The following is a 13,819-nucleotide window of genomic DNA, read 5'->3' on the forward strand; positions in this document are numbered from 1 at the left end:
TGTTATACAAGTGCGATTGTCAGAATCATTGCCTGATTATGTTGTGTCATCCATGTCTGCAGGGCGGAGTGGGTTAAGTGCTTTTTTGCAAGAAGTTGTTGCAGCAGTCCGTATTCTTCGGTCAAAATTTTCCGATGAGTATCTAACCATTGTAACAAGGAAAAGGATGTACAAGGACCTGCTTGATGTGTTTCTGCCAGTGCCTGTTTATCGCAGTGCATATCTTCTGGGTCCCGAAATGGACGTGCTAAAAAGAGTCAAAAGAATGCCGGTGAAGCCTTCAGTGCGTTCTTTCTTTTCTCAATTGCATACTGGAACCCTCCCAGTGAAGCCATGGTTGCAAAGCAAAGGCCTTCTTGTACCTTGGTCAGTAGAGTGTCTTATTTGCAAGAAAGTGGAAACTATAGAACATATCTTTCTCGACTGTCATGACGCTGTTTTTCTTTGGAATGTGTTGAAGCGCACACTGAAAAAAGATTTCCCCCTGACTCCTTTTGGAATACGCTTCCTACCATGTGCAGAGCCAGGTGAAGTGCCTTGCGACCTGCTAATGTTGTTCTGCATGCACAGCCTATGGCGTACGCGAATGGATGTCAGGCACGAACATGTTGTGAATCCGGCTCATCAGTATTTCATTGAGAGCATCATGTATACTCAGGAAGTTTTCGAACAGCAAGCTCCTCAGCCTGATTGGCTGCCTGTCCTCGAGCAACTAAAATCATTTAACTCATTTTATCATCGTGCACTAGCTAGAAACTGACCTGTGCTTTTATTGTCATGTCATTGTATTTTTGTTTTGTTTGCCCGGCCAAGTCGGTAATAAAGAAAAAAAAATCCTCGTTAGCATAGTGGCCAGCATCCCCGCCTGTCTCGCGGGAGACCGGTGTTCGATTCCCCGACGGGGAGCTTTTCTTCTTTTCTCTCCATGCCGGCACATTTACGGCCAGTAGACTTCTCTGCCATGGCCAACACAGGAGGCTCCCCTCTGCCATCTCTCCTCGTTAGTATAGTGGCCAGTATCCCCGCCTGTCACGCGGGAGACCGGGGTTCGATTCCCCGACGGGGAGCTTTTCTCTTTTTTCTCTCCATGCCGGCACATTTACTGGCAGTAGAATTCTCTGCCAATGCCGACACCGGTGGCTCCCCTCTTCCATCTCTCCTCGTTAGTATAGTATTCTGCTTCCGGCAGCCGAGCTGAACGGATCGCAGGGTCATGGGCTGCAGCGGAGCGGCGATAGCGGCCTTTGACGGCCGCGGAAACAGGATCGATGACGGCGAAGATATGGATTACCAGATCATTTTGCCGACACTGCCAACAGGACGTGTTGTTTTCAACACCGTTTTTCTTCATGGCGACGTGCGAGCGAGGCAGTTCCGGGTCGAGGACTTCCGTGACGCCCTGGCCGAGACCGGTACGCTCCCCGACGTGGTCGCGTTGGGGGCGTACCAAATCAACCATGTGTGGGCGGTTACCCTGCGCAACACGGAGGCAGCAAAGAAGTTGCTCGCCTTCAATGAGCTGCAAGTTAAGGGACGTCGCTGCCTCATTATCGACCCGGAAGACCAGCAGGTGAAGCTGCGGCTACACTGGATGCTTCACGGTGTGGCCGATGACGACATCCGGACGGCATTCACGGCGTTTAGCAAAGTGACCGACGTTACGCGTGAGCGGTGGCGGATACAAGGCGTCAATGACAAGAGCTCAACGACAAGAACTGTCCTATTGAAGTTGAATCACGGCTTGAGAGTGGAAGACCTGCCACACCAGGTACGTGTCGCCGGAGAGTTGGCTCTTGTCGTGGCGCCTGGGCGTCCAATGCAGTGCTTGCGCTGCCATGGTACGAGCCACGTGCGGCGTGAATGCAAGGTTCCCCGCTGTACGAAATGTAGGCGGTACGGCCACGCGAATAACGAGTGTGTCCGCACTTACGCGGTGGCTACGGGCGGTGCATCGAAAGACGACTCCGCGGAACTTCTCATGGATGTAGTCGAGGCCCAAGAATCTGCGAAAGGCATAGAGGAACCCGAAAAGCAAGCAGGCTCGACGGGCTCTTCGGGACCCTCCAGCAGCGATGCCGCACGGAAACCTGAAGGGATGGAACCTTCTAGAAAGGAGACGGAGGCGTCGAGTGATGAAGCAAGCGTGCCGGCGCTCCCAGAAACCGAGCCAGCGACTCTGACCGAGGAGAACCTTGACCAGAGCGGCGCCCGCACGACCAGCGTCCCTGCCCCAGCGAAGCGGCCACACGCCCAGACCGGAACCGAAGGAGACAAGGCGGAAGCCCCCAGCGTCGAGGAGCCGCCGGCAAAAACCACCCAAGGACGGCGGTCCTCCATCCGGCCACGACCAAATGTGTCAACGGAGAGGAGAACCATCGACAAACCGCCCCCGCAGCCAGGCCTGGCACCAGCACCGGATGGCTCCGGTGTCAATGATGTCGTCTAGCCAAGCGCTAGACGCGAAGGGTAAGCACCATGTTCCCGGCCTCTTTCTTCTGCATGAAAATGGCTCATGCGTTCCCCATGAAAGTCGGTAGACTCGGTACACTTAATGTCAGGGGACTGGCAAGTAAGAAGAAGCAGAGCCAGGTGTACCGCCTTTTAACTGAGCATGACATTGACGTCCTGGCAGTGCAGGAAACGAAAATTGGGGAAGAAGAGACCGGGAGCATGGTGCGACGTTTCACGTCTAGGTTTTTTACAGTAGCAGCCCACGCTGTAGGCACGTCTGCGGGTTGTCTCATTTTTGTAAAGAATGTACCGGGACTTGAGGTTCAGGCATATACGGCGTGTCCATCGGGTCGATTTGTTTTGGTTGACTTCCTGTACAACAAAACATATTGGCGCATCATTTGTGTGTACGCCCCAAATGCGGTGGATGAGAGGACAGCCTTTTTTCAAAACGTACAAAGGTACTTCAGTTGTGAGAAATCCCTGATCGTCATGGCCCAGATAACACAAGTACATCCTCAGGACGTCCTGAGGATTAATTTTTGAGGACATTGTGTTGTACTGAGGACGTCCTCTTCTAATCCTCAAAAGGTCCTCATTTAGTCCTGCTATCCGGCCTCAGTATGTCCTCAGGACATCCTCAGATTTCCTCTGGAGGACTTTTTCAGTCTGTTTTCAGGACATCAGATGATGATGTAGCCCAGGGAATGTGGGTCACTGCTTTCTTAATTATTGTAGGCAGTGTGCACAGGGGTTGTGAATTAGCTTTCTTCATGCTTCTTTTGTCTTGGTTTTTAGCAAACAAATTTTGCAAAAGTTTCGTATACTCAACAAGTTACTGGTTCGTTCCCCGTATTTGTTGGGAATTACAGGTTATTCTCCATGCAATATTTTCCTACAGCAATGACTATATAACTCTCTCAGGAGTTGAACTCTGTCGCCTGAGCGGAATAGCCAATCCAACAAATTGCCCATAAATTTGCACACTCCAATCTCATCAGAAGCATGCAGTACATGTGACCAGGTTTGCAAACCAAAATAACTTAAGATATCTCCTGAAGGTACATAATATTTCCAGTCACAATCGTTTCCTACATTACATCTCTATTGTACACAAGTATCTTTTAATAAACCTGGAGTTTTTACGAAATGAAAGCCGAGTGCGAGAGATAAAGCTGGTTTCATCTCAGTTAAATGCCACAATATTGTCCTGCGATAGGACGTTTGTAGGACATTTGAGAAATTTTCGTCCTCGAGTCGTTCTGTGAAGTACAAACTGAGGACGTCCTCATGAGGACATTTTGCCGTGATGCACTCAAAAAGTACTCAGAATGTCCTGTTCGGGATGAGGACGTTTTGACCATTTGAGGACGTTCTCAGGACGTTTGGTGTTGTCTGGGGGGCGACTTCAATTGCGTCCTCGGAGGCTGTGACAAAACCAGTGCACGGGCATTTAGGGACAGAAGCACTGAGGTACTCTCAGAAATTATAGACACGTGCAACCTCGATGATGTGGCGGAATGTTTAGAAGGCACGCGTTGTGTGAGGTTCACACATTTTCAGCGCTCAAGCCATGCGCGGCTAGATCGCATTTATGTGTCGCCGGACGTTATTACAAAATGCAGTAGCTACAGTGTAGTACCGGTATCATTTTCTGATCATTGTTTAGTGTTGTGTGGGATAGGGACAAAGAAACGAGGAAATCAGTTTTCTTGGGAGATGTGGAAATTAAATAATAAGCTCATTACAGACGACATCTTTAGCAGGAAAGTAAACGAAGAAATCAGCAAATTAAAGCCGAGTGGGGAACTGAAAGTATGGCAGCAGTGGGAACTTTGCAAACAACAAATAAAGATAGCAGCAATCGAAAGGTCAAGCTGTATACGACAAGAAGAGAGACGTGAGGAGGACAATTTAAGATCCTTACTGGCTAAACTTCTCGAAAAAGAAAGCGACCAGCCAGGCAAATGGATGGACGATATTAGGAAAATAAAACACAAAATTGAACTCTTCGAGGAAGAACGCTACCGTGGTGCACTTGTGCGGGCTAGGGTGCAAGATATAGCTGTTGGGGAGACACCTTCAAAACGAGCTCTAGGAATCGAAAAAACGCATGCTCAGCGAAACCACATTGAAAAGATTGAATGGGGCGGGGCGTTATCTGGGGACAGAGGGCATATCCAGCAAGCATTTCTTGAATATTATCAGGCGCTGTTTGTAAAGCAAGAAGTGGATGTGAGCGCATTCAAGGAAAAGTTTCTTGGTGCTTTACCGCGATTAGATGACGAACAGAAAGAAAGGCTGGAGCTGTCGATAACTGCATCAGAGGTCGAGCAAGCTATAGAAAATTTGAACCTGGGAAGATCTCCTGGACCTGATGGGTTAAGCGCAGCTTTTTACAAATCATATAAACACGAAGTAGTGCCAGTACTTACAGCAGTGTATAATGAAGCATACAAAGTAAATGAATTGCCCCCGTCTTATGGTAAATCCCATACAGTGCTAATCCCTAAATCCGACGAAGCAGAAAAGTTACAGCAGGTCACAGTATATCGTCCTATCGCCCTCACAAACGTAGATTATAAAGTTTTCATGAAGATTTTAGCCCGTAGACTACAGTCAGTAATTCAAGATATAGTCGATCCCCACCAGACGTGTGGGATCAAGGGACGCTCTATTGTTTCCAATATTCATAGAGCGAGGTATGTGCTGGAATGCTGTGATAACACAAATAGTTGTGTAGCCATCCTTCAGTTAGACCTTGAGAAAGCATTCGATAGTGTTTCGCACGATATCCTGTTCTGCATACTTGGCCATGTAAATGTAGGGTCCATTATTGGCGAGGGAGTGGCCTTGGCGTACCGGAGCTGCACGACAAGATTAATTGTAAATAAGAGTTTGGGGGCCCCCATTAGCCTGCAGCGTTCGGTGCGCCAGGGTTGTTCCCTCAGCCCTCTTCTATTCTGCATTTACATTGAAGCGTTGTATTTGAATATCATGGAAAGTGAAAAAATTACCGACGATTACGTTACTTCCTAATGCGAAATTTGAGCGCAGCAAATAAGCTGTTTCACCTTTTCGATAGATTGAGGCAAAGAAATCGAGCAACACATGTATGCGCTATCACAGAATTTTTTTTTTTATTTTTCACACGTATTCGCAATTTCGGCTCGGGCGGTGCACATATACAGATCCGCCGCCACCGATCTGGCTCTCTGATTGCCACCGCACAGGGGTTGCATTGGAGGAGGAGCGAAGAAAGGAATTAAGTTCGAGCCGGCGCTTTGACAACCGGAGACTCGCAGGAAGAGGGGGGAGGGTGGTGGTGGTGAAAAACTTTAATCAAAGAGAGCTTGAGGGTTAAAAAAAAATAAATAACCCTGCTGCATGGTCGGTATCCTTAGTCCGGGACACCGCATGACGAGGCCCCGTCTCGCGCCCGCTTGACCAGAGCCCTTTGGGACTCCAGTGTGGAGCAGTTGAGGAGGGCAGTCTCCCATGCCTCTCGGGTGGGGGTGGGGGAGGGGGGAAGGTGAGGATTCTGAGTACATGCCCACACCATGTGAAAGATATCGCAGATCTCTCCACAGTGCGGGCAGCGCCCATCTGTGTTCGGATCGAAGTGTTTTGCTATTGCAGGACAGAGAAGGGTTCCTGTCTGCAGGCGCCGCAGAGTTCGCTCCTCCGCCTTACTCAGCCCCTTGGCAGGTGCCGGGTAGAGACGGTGGCTGTCGCAATAATAAATTAGGATTTCGCGGAACCGCCGAAGCGGTTTATGAGCTTCTGGGCCATGAGAGCTAGGATGAGGAGCCCGGTGTGTGAGCGCTCGGGCGGCCGCATCAGCGGCCTCATTGCCTCGTAGACCCTGGTGGCCAGGAGCCCAGATCACTTTTGTGCGAGTTGGATCGGCGAGAGCGCGTCTTAGAATTTGCGAGGCCAGAGGTGATATTTCGCCTGCAAGATAATGTTCACAGGCCCGGCGAGAGTCTGTAATAACCGTTTTCGATTTTGGATCGGCGGCAGCGAGAGCTATTGCGACTTCCTCCGCTCGTGTTGAATTTGGGGCCCGAAAAGATAGCCCATTGACATTCATTCCCCGGTGGACTACGGCAGCCGTGAAGAATCCCGCGGGCGACGGCCCTGTGATGTCCACGTAATAGACGCCCTCTTTATACCCATATTGCCTCTCAAGCGTGCGAACCCGCGCTTGTCGTCTGCCTTCATGTGAAGCCATGTCCATGTTACGCGGGAGCGGAGCGACCAAGAGCATGTGGCGCCACAGCACCGGGATGTTCTCCGTCCCCTCTGGCACGGCCGCTCAATGGAGAGCGCACTGGGTGCGGCCCGTCGCGTCGCCCGAAAGAGCCGTATCGCGCCTAGTTCTCATCGCCACCGCTGCGGCGATACCGCTCCGGGACGAGTCCGGGCGGAGAGCTGCGCGCAGCGGCCGAGGCAGTGCTTTCGTTTAGGCGTCCGCGCGGTAGGCGCTTTATAATTTTAGCATTTACAAGCTGCGTTTCACAGATTATGGTGGTGCCACGTGCAAGTTTGCTATTGATAGCGTGATAGCGGCATGTCACCATCACTGCGCTTTTCCGAATCGCCCGTGCGTTTACAGCGAGAATCGAGGCAGAAGTGCGCTTCGCCGAGCGGTCACCCATTCGGTGACAGGCGTTTCAACCACTGTAATAACTTATTACATATTATAATCTTGAACTCGGGACAAGGTTTCGGGCCACTTATTGAACATGCACTTTTTGTAAACTTACGTTTGAGGTCGTAACATTCAGCATTATAGTTCAGCCTGTTGCTCCGTTTTCGCTGGAAATAGTTTCAAGTGGGTACCACCCCGTACGAGGGTCATCCCAAAATTAAGGACTGCAGTTTTTTTATAAATCGAAAGACATTTTTATTTTAAGCAAATTACAAATCACTTAAAAGGGACACACACCGACGCGGTGGCTCAGCAGTTACGGCGCTCGGCTGCTGACCCGAAAGACGCGGGTTCGATCCCGGCCGCGGCGGCTGAATTTCGATGAAGGCGAAATTCTAGAGGCCCGTGTGCTGTGCGTTGTCAGTGCACGTTAAAGAACCCCAGGTGAAATTTCCGGAGCCCTTCACTACGGCGTCCCTCATAGCCTCAGTCGCTTTGGGACGTTAAATATCCATAAACCAAACCTTAAAAGGGACACCATTATTCTACTTTTCCACATAATCGCCGTTGGAGTCTATGCATTTTTACAGACGCTGCGGCAGTTTTTGTATGCCCATGTCATACCAGCTCGCCGCTATGCCGTTAAGGAAGCGTTTGACCGCATCTTTCACTTCGTCATCATCAGTGAAGCGCCTTCCAGCGTGGTGTTCTTTTAGCTTTGGAAAGAAGTGGTAGTCAATTAGTGCCAAGTCCGGACTGTAGGGTGAGTGGCTGATGACGTCCTATACAAACTGTTCTAGGAGAGCGATGGTTTGACAGGCAACGTGGGGGCGAGCGTTGTTCCTCTTCTGCGATTTTGAATCGCCCCTCTGAGTTTTTTAAGGGTCTCACAATATCTATCCGCGTTTACTGTGGTGCAAGGAGCCAACAAGTCTTCCAACAATACCCATTTTCGATCCCAAAACACAGTTGCCATGACTTTGCCGGCAGACTGTGTTCGCTTGAATTTTCGCGGCTTGGGCGAAGATGAGTGCCGCCACTCACGTGATTCTTGTTTGGTCTCAGGCGTGAAGTGGAATGTCTAGGTTTCATCACCCGTAACAACAGAATGCAAATATCTCCGTTTAATCTCCAGAACGCGGAAGAAATTCGCAGGAGGAGTCAACGCATTGTTGTTGATGGTCGTCTGTGAGCATTCGCGCAACCTGTCTTGCGCACACCTTCCGATATTTCAACTTTGCTGTTAAACTCCTATGAATAGTGCTTCTAGAAACGCCAAGAACCATAATGCAGAGTTCGTCGAGTGTGATCCTCCGTTATTACTGCATCATTTCTTCGACCTTCGCGACTGTTTCATCAAAGATTGACGGCCTCCCGCTTCTTTCTTCGTCGTAAATTTAAGTGCGACCAGCTGCGAACTTCCTACACCACTTGGGGAAGTTTTTAACATCCATGCAAGACTCTCCGTACACTTCCGTCAACTGGCGATAATTTTCGATTGGTTGAACGCCATTTGCGTGAACTTCGCTCCTGGCTGTAGTGACAAACGGGAGCTCCATTTCAAATGGTTGCCGGGCCAAAACTGACAGGCCCTTTCGCGCTGAGTCATGGCTTGTTTGGAAGACGAGGAACAATGAACACAGCAGTATAGCGAGCCGCCACGCATATAGTTTCCCGGCGGCCGCAGCCCTTTGGAGACCTCACTTTTAAGATTACCCTCGTAAATATACTGCTGTCACAAACAGTTGCAAAAGAAACAACAAAAGACAGCCAGTTCAACCAGACGCCAGCAGGCTCAGCCAATGTTTTTCGTTTTATTTTGAAGCCACGTGATGTACCGAAGGAATTCAAGCCTATTTTACAAGCGAAGAACTTTCCTCGAAAGCGGTTTATGAGCAAGTATGATTTTTTCCACCGAAAGACTGATGTTTTCTACCAAATCGGTCAGCAGTGGTCGCATTAGTTTTGCTAGAAAGGCTTTGCAGAGGTCCTCGGTGTGACTGCGGTCTTCTCTCTCGCAAATCAACTCCGGACATTGCTTCTGCGGGAACTCATGGTAACCGATCTTCGGATCTTTTCTTGCGTTTGAGATGCACAGCGGCACGCAGCAGTTGCGTGGCATGGTTTCGCATGCGCTTAGGACGCTGTCGGCACAGGCACCGATGAAAAGCACGCAGAACTAGCAGAACCACGCGGTCATGCAGAGTAGTTACAGCGAAAACACGCGCCAGCACAGCCAGCGCACTCCTTGCGCGTCGGCGGCTTGTCGCGGAGTGGTGGCGCCCCCGCGGGGAATAGCGGCGGAAACTTCAACTTCTCCCAATACGCGCTTCCCCAGCCATTGAGGCGCGACGCGGCGGGCCGCACCAAGTGCGCCTCCATTGAGCGGCCGTGCCTCTGGTATGCAAGTGTGTTGGATGTGTAAGCGGTTTAGCAGGCGGCGCCCAGGCACCGTCTGCGATAGCCGCGTATATTGGTTCACGAGGTGGGCCTCCCGCAACTCCTGATAGGAGTTTACCACTCCCAACGCCTTCAGTTTGGCGTTGGAGGTAGCCACCGGAAGGTCCAGTGCTCGCTTTGTTGCCTTCCTGATGATGGCGTCAATGCGCTTGTCTTGTTGTTTGGTGGTGCGTAGGTACGGCACGGCGTAGAGGATCCGGCTGGTCACGAAGGCATAGGCGAGCCGTAGCGCGTCCCTGCCCCGCAGACCACCCCGCTTGTTGGAAACACGGCGGATCATGCGCCCTACCTGTTCACCTATGCTCTTGAGTTTCGCTATAGTAGAGTCCGGCCTAAGTTTGTTATTGATGAACAGACCCAGGATCCGGAGCTCCGCCACTTCTCTGATGGGACCGCCTGACAGAGATATGTGTAGAGACGTGTTGTCCTTGTGGTTTGTCCTCACGTGTAGAAGCTCTGATTTGGCGGGAGCACATTGGAGACCACAGTCGGCAGCATATGCTTCGACTATGGTGGCGGCCTGCTGAAGGCGGTCCTCTGTCTCCCCAAGGCTCCCCTCGGTGGTCCAGATTGTAATGTCGTCTGCGTAGAGTGCGTGTTTTATGCCATCTACCTGAGCCAGTCGGCCGGGCAGGTGCATCATGGAGATGTTGAAAAGGAGCGGTGATAACACCGCCCCCTGTGGTGTACCTCGTGTACCCATAGAGTACGGGCCGTACTCCTCGTCCTCGATCCGGAGGAGTGCCTGACGCGCAGAGAGGAAGTCTCTGACATAGGCGAAGACCTTCGCCCCGCAGTTAGTGGTGTTCAAGTTAGAGAGTATGGTGGCATGCTTAACATTGTCAAACGCCCCCTTAAGATCGAGGGCGAGAATGGCCTTGTCGTTTTGTTGCATGGCTGTGGGTCGTATTATGTCCCTGTGTAGTTGGAGTAGGACATCCTGTGCAGACATGTGCGGGCGGAACCCGAACATAGTGTCTGCAAAGAGGCCCTTACCCTCCATGTATGGAGAGAGGCGATCCCGAACCATCGTCTCCATGAGCTTTCCCACACACGAGGTTAATGAGATGGGTCTCAAGTTGTCCGTAGTCACGGCTTTACCTGCTTTGGGGATGAACGTTACAAGGGATGTTTTCCATTCGAGTGGGAGCGGACACCCATCCCAGATCTGATTTATGTATTGTAGCAAATGGAGATATGCACAGTCGGAGAGGTTCGCCAACAGTTTCACTGTTATGCGATCCCGACCCGGTGCCCCACCTCGGCGCATTTTAGCCAGGGCCGCCTTAAGGTCATGCAACTCAAAAGGGGCGTCTAAATCCTGATTTGGCTTGCCGGAGTACGTGTACTCGGGCCCAACCGGGTCGTTTGTGCGGCACAGATACCTGTCGCACAAAGTGTCCGCAAGTTGCGCCGTCGTACCTTGGTACCCGTGCAGAGCCCGCCGGAGCTGTTTTTGCGTCTCCCCTTTCGTTTGAGAAGGGTCGATGAGGCTGCGCAAGAGACGCCAAGTCCCCTTCGAGCTCATCTGACGCGCTGCCGAGTTGCAGCGTTCTATCCAATTGGTGTCTGTGAGCTGGGCGGCATATGCCGCAGCCTGCTCCGTAAGTTGTGCAATACGAGCTCTAAGCTTGCGATTTGTCTTGTGTTTCTTCCATCGTTTTGTTAAGCTCCGGCGCGCCTCCCACAGATGCAGGAGGTGATTGTCCACTGCGGGGATCTCGTCGGTGGTGTGAAGTGTTTGCGTGTGTTGTTTCTGTATGTTGGTGACCTGTGTTGCCCACTCCGCATAGCCGTCAGAGAATAGTACCGGAGGGACGTCCTGAATTCGAAATTGGTGCCAATTGGTTATTTTCGCCTGGCCCCATTTTTTACGGGCTGCCTTCGCCAAAAGCGTGATGCGGAGAAGGCAGTGGTCGCTGCCCAGGGTATCCCCCAGGTTCTCCCATGTGGCGTTTGTAGTGTTCCTAACCAGAGATAAGTCAGGACACGTGTCACGGGTGACCGAGTTGCCCACACGTGTGGGGGGCGGCGTGTACACCCAGCGGCAAACGATGGGGGCAGAAGCGCGCGCAGCGAGCGGACAACACGATAAAGGGAGGAGGGAAGAGATAGCAGCGACTGACTGATGCCGCTGACGCCGATAGCGCTGGGGGGATGAAAGGGGGGCGGAGCTGGTTACGAGGCCGACGACGACGCGAAACCCAGGAACGGACGCCAAAGAGCTGCGCTCTAAAAATTCGTGGCTTCCAGTTACAGGCGGTAGAATTTAAGCTGCTGGCTTATGCGGAGGATGTCGCGGTGTTCACAGTGAACCGGGAAGGTGTAACCGAGGCCGTGGCATGCGTAAAAGAATTCACCAAGGTCACCGGTAGTAAAGTGAATTGGTCAAAGCCCCCGGGGCTTTGGCACGGAGAATGGCCAACGAAGCCTGGCAATTTTGCAAATATGTCCTGGGTGACGACCCCAGTAAAGTACTTAGGCGTCCCACTGGACGGTTATCGAGATAGCGATTCGTACTGGAAAGCCCAGACGCAAGCCACGCGTGAAAAGGTGGACAGGTGGAAAGGGCGACAGCTTTCAATTTTCGCAAGGGCCACAGTGTGTAATCTGTTTATGTCTAGGCTGTGGTACGTGATGCAAGTGTTGCATTGTGCAAGGATGAACGTACAGAGACTGCACCGGATCTTTGCCGTTTTTGTGTGGGCTGCGGACTGGGAACGCTGCAGCCGGACCAATTTGTTTAGGCGAGTGAAGGACGGTGGCCTGAGTCTGGGACACTTATTTCTGCGGCAGATTGTAAGCAGATTTTGTTTTGTGCGCGATGTAAGCGATCCGTTTTTGCGCACTGTGTGCCAATTAAGGCTCGGAAATGCACTGCCGGACTTTGTTGTCTCAACCGAAAGTTTCTCGGGACGTATTTTTGGTTACTTTAGAGAGGTTGTCGCGAGTGTTCGATTCCTGTCTGTTCGATTTTCGTGTGAATATTTATCTTCTGTTAGCAGGAAGAAGTTGTACAAGGATTTGTGTGATGTAGTACTTCCACAACCTATTTACAGGGCCTTATCCAATGGAGGCTTGGGACGCGACGTACTTAAGCGTGTAAAGGCGATGCAGGTGCCACCAAGTGCAAAAACATTTTTCTTTAAATTACATACCGGAACACTACCAGTAAAGAAATTTTTGGAGGGGAAGCATTTATTTCTACCTTGGGGATCACATTGTTTAATTTGTAAACAACCAGAAACAATAGACCACGTTTTTTTGCACTGTTGGGAGGGGGTATACTTTTGGGACATCTTACAAAGGACTTTAAAAAAGGAATTACCGCTGGACTCTCATGGTATTCGGTACTTGCCTGTAGAGAGTGAGGATGGGACACCATTTGACCTCATTATTCTAATGGGCCTCCATTAATTGTATTTGGCGCTCCAGAATGGCAGGATATCATCGCGATCCTGATGCACGGCCAGCACGGATCTATTTTCGGGAGTGCATGCATAGGTATATTAAAGTTCAGAAACTTGCTCCTGAAGCTCCCGAGTGGCTTGCAAGGTTCGAGACTTTGATGACGCTTAAAGAGTTTTAACGTGACGAAGCCACGCCCCACCAGGTGGATAGTGTTGTTAATTATTGCTCATTGTGCTCTGTAAGTGTATTTGTGTACTGTGGTTCTTGCCGAAGTCAGGCAATAAAGAAAAAAAAAAGCTCCCCTCTGCCACCTCTCCTCTTTAGTATAGTGGCCAGTATCCCCGCCTGTCACGCGGGAGACCGGGGTTCGATTCCCCGACGGGGAGCTCGTCTTTTTTCTCTCTCCATGCCGGCACTTTTGCGGCCAGTAGACTTCTCTGCCATGGCCAACACCGGTGGCTCCCCTCGGCCATCTCTCCTCGTTAGTATAGTGGCCAGTATCCCCGCATGTCACGCGGGCGACCGGGGTTCGATTCCCCGACGGGGAGCTCGTCTTTTTTTTTCTCTCCATGCCGGCACTTTTGCGGCCAGTAGACTTCTCTGCCATGGCCAACACCGGTGGCTCCCCTCGGCCATCTCTCCTCGTTAGTATAGTGGCCAGTATCCCCACCTGTCACGCGGGAGACCGGGGTTCGATTCCCCGACGGGGAGCTCGTCTTTTTTTTTCTCTCCATGCCGGCACTTTTGCGGCCAGTAGACTTCTCTGCCATGGCCAACACCGGTGGCTCCCCTCGGCCATCTCTCCTCGTTAGTATACATTCGGCTTCCGGCCACCGAGCGTGA

At 51.2% G+C, this 13,819-nt stretch overlaps 1 non-coding gene across 1 annotated transcript; it reads left to right on the forward strand.

Moving 5' to 3' along the window:
* The first annotated feature begins 995 nt into the window (after positions 1 to 995).
* Positions 996 to 1,067, forward strand: TRNAD-GUC (transfer RNA aspartic acid (anticodon GUC)). The gene has a single exon. It is a non-coding gene; the product is annotated as a tRNA-Asp (tRNA).
* The last annotated feature ends 12,752 nt before the right edge of the window (positions 1,068 to 13,819 follow it).

Source organism: Amblyomma mixtum, chromosome 4, assembly GCF_055824585.1.
Source record: "Amblyomma mixtum isolate Tamu chromosome 4, ASM5582458v1, whole genome shotgun sequence".
Lineage (NCBI taxonomy): Eukaryota > Metazoa > Arthropoda > Arachnida > Ixodida > Ixodidae > Amblyomma > Amblyomma mixtum.